A 3624-nucleotide genomic window follows, 5' to 3' on the forward strand; every position below is an offset into this window, starting at 1 on the left:
TCAATTATTATATTGAATTAGTGACTTTTTATATCTATTCATATGAACTTTATTATTTAGTGTCAAAATTAAAATTTACGAACAAATTGAATCATGGCCATGGTGAACCTTTGTGCTACTAATGTTATGTTGACATCTCATACTTTTGTCAAGCAAATCATAGTGAAATTGATTATTAAAAGTTCCACCGTAGGTCATGATTCAATTTGCTTGACCGTTCGGGCAGTGAAACTAACTGGAGAGCACGAACTTTTCAGATAAAATACGACTGAAAACCATTAAGTACTTAATGCACTATATTTATAAAGCTCTTACTGATTTCAAGAAGCACTACATTTCCCTTTTCAATGCGAGTTCTTGTTAAGGCGTTCCATATCGAGTATCGCGGAGTTTGCAGACAAAGACAGACAATGAGCATTGTCTCGCGACATCCGACACTCCGACCTAGTTCCGAGCTGCCGTGCTCAGGACTAGCACAAGAGGCTCTCTCTTTGACGCTGTCCTTACGTATATGCCTAGTGTCGTACCAAACATTGTGGGGCTCAGGCCTGAAATATCCGTTTTCCTAAAATTCGCAAAATGTCTGCTTTTCAGAATGCCAACACGTCTTTGCATAATGTCAGCTATTTATAATTGTCTGTCTCCGAGAATGACAGTTTTGTATAATGTTCGCTATTCAGAAAGTGCTTATTCTCAAATGTCTGCAACCTCAAAATATCCGCTTTCTTATAACGTTGGTATTCCAGAAAAGTCTTATTTCCAAAATGTCTCCAATCATTGTCTTGAAATTTCATCAAAATCGGTTCAGCGGTATTTTATATTAGGTATAGATATAGATATTTAGATATTTATAAAAAATACCGCTACCTAATATAAAATACCGCTGAACCGATATAAATATCTATAAGTATCAATACCTAATGTAAAATACCGCTGAACCGATTAAGATGACATTTTAAGACCATGATTGGAGACATTTTGGAAATAAGACTATTCTGAAATTCCAAACATAAATTTATGTTACTACAGCATAACATTAAGAACATTGATTTGAAAATAAAGCAGACATTATAGGAAAACAAACATAACAATACTATAGCCTATTAAAAAAGTGAACATAACGGGAAAGCAGAAATTATTGGTAATGCTAATATTATAGGAATGTAAACATTATGAGTAGACAACTTCCTGAGATTGTACACATTTTAAATAGCAGACATTTGAGAAAGCTGACAAAATAGAAGTGCTATTGTTTGTTCGAATAGACGGAGACGGTATCACATTTAACCGTCAGTTAACACTAATCAATGGATGGTGAACCGCCCCTAAATCTAAAAAAATCAAAAAAACCCAACTGCCTTCGGGGTTTTTTATTTTTTAATTGTTTTTTTTACTATAGAAACCTATAAATATTTACCTTTGAAAACAACTGGTATGGGCTTAAAACGAAATTATTAATGACTCAAATGCAGTAGGAAGCCAGTCGCATTTGCCTGACCTTTTCGTTTACGGCCCAAATTAAACGGCCTAATTGTTACACGTCCGACATTGTGTTGCATGCAGGGGAGTCAGGTGATATATTATTAGCTGTTGGGTCAAAGCTGGGTAAGTTTCGGGTCATCTAAACTGGACTTTACTTAAGGGTTTAACCCAATAATTTATATTATTTTATGGGATAGATTGTGACACCGTCTCTGTTTATTCGTTCGATTAAACAAGACGGCATCAACAAGGGTCTTAATAATTAACCCAGATTACATTTTCCGCGGGTTTGTTTCACAGAGAACAAAATGTTTTCCAGGATTTTTAACAATATTTTTAAGAGAAACTAACACAATCATGTGTTTAAATATAAGACATCTTTTATTTTAAAGACCTTGTTTTACATCCCTTTAAAGGTGAAGCCAGACGAATGTAATTCTTTCGAGTTAGACGTGAAGTCGTATTTTCGATCGCGTAATTTTTGGTTTTATACGGAAGTCCTATTTGTCTACAAAAAGGGCCTTTTGTATAAAACCGGAATAAGTACAACAGAAAGCCGTGGTGACCTAGAAGCCGTGGTGGCCTAGTGGTTTGTCCTATCGCCTCGCAAGCAGAGGGTCGTGGGTTCAAACCCCGGCTCGCACCGCCGAGTTTTTTCTAAATTCATGTGCGCGAATTACATTTGAAATTTACCACGGCTTTGCGGTGAAGGAAACATCGTGAGGAAACCTGCACAAACCTGCGAAGCAATTCAATGGTGCGTGTGAAGCTTCCCAATCCGCAACTGGGCACCGCGTTGGGAAACTATGCCCAAGCCCTCTTGTTCTGAGAGGAGCCTGTGCCAGCAGTGGGGACGTCATATAGGCTGGATGATGATGATGATGTCAAGCTAAACTCGATTTTAAGATGCGAGTTATCCGTTTACAATATCATTTATACGTTGACTAACACACTCAAAAACTTACGCTCGTCTGGATATACCCGTACAGAACTATTTTATACTTTTAACTAAGTAAAAAATTTGGACATTGTAAAGCTCAGTTTATTGTTTACTACCTGACAGTATGAATTGTCGTCAAACCGACAAAAGACTTTCAGTCGACTATATTGATTCGTTCGTGTCTCCTTTCAACCCGGCTCGCATTGTTCTGTGCCACAGCCGCGCCACTCGAGCCTTAAAACGTTGAAATTTAAGAATTCCCATAAGCTGGAGTTTGATGCTGAGTGCACCATAAAAGTGCAGTTAAAGGGGCATTGCTAATGAGCACGGGCAAAGGCTAGGTCTGGGGCCACTCGAATCTTGGGCTAATGTGCATTGTGAGCGCTAATGGTTGATGGGTTCGACAAGATTTTTGTAGCAGGTTCCGTACAACGCAACTAATTGTACCTTAACCTTACTAATAATTAATTGAGCCGATAAACTATGTAATATCAGAATAAAAATATGTAAAATTTAATCTACTAATGACAAGTGAATAATCGCGAAAAAACGATAAAAATATCTAACAAATTTTTCTTACTTGTGAGAAATCCAATTTTTTTTATTGAAAAATTTAATTTATGTTTTAACCACTGACTTAAAAAAGGAGTGTTGTACAAGTTTGATGCAATGTCTGTCTGTCTAAAGTATTACACCTTTCAAACGGATGGATCGATTTTCAATGCGGTTTTTTTCTTGAAAGAGTTTTGCGGTAGTTATTAGCAGTGCTTATTAAAAAAAAAACCAGTTCAACCGTTTTATGCGATATTGAACTTTGAAAATTACCAATGTCGTGGTTATCAAATTTTCTAAGTGGTTAACTCGAAAAAATAGGAAAATTCTTATCTAAATCTAATTAATTATAACGGTACCTAATAATATTCAGATACGAAGTATTTACGCTAAATCGTTCTACATGTGGACACAACGAATATTTAGTTAGGTACAATATATTTAACTAGATATGTTAGTATGTAATTAGATACATGTATAAGAGATGTAAACCTCATCCACTTTTAATGAGCTACTGATATTATCAATTAATTATAGTACCTATAAGTAATAATACTTATATTGAATGATATCGTCCCGGAAACATACGTCTTAAATTTGAGTTTAGCTCGACATGTTTCGGCTAATCCGTAGCCCTTCTTAGGAGCAAC

At 35.9% G+C, this 3624-nt stretch overlaps 1 protein-coding gene across 1 annotated transcript in view; it reads right to left on the bottom strand.

Moving 5' to 3' along the window:
- Positions 1 to 3624, bottom strand: part of LOC141445623 (neprilysin-4-like) — a 75202-nt gene that overhangs the window by 15367 nt on the left and 56211 nt on the right. The gene's annotated exons all lie outside the window — the stretch shown is intronic.

This window comes from Choristoneura fumiferana, chromosome 2 (assembly GCF_025370935.1).
Source record: "Choristoneura fumiferana chromosome 2, NRCan_CFum_1, whole genome shotgun sequence".
NCBI lineage: Eukaryota > Metazoa > Arthropoda > Insecta > Lepidoptera > Tortricidae > Choristoneura > Choristoneura fumiferana.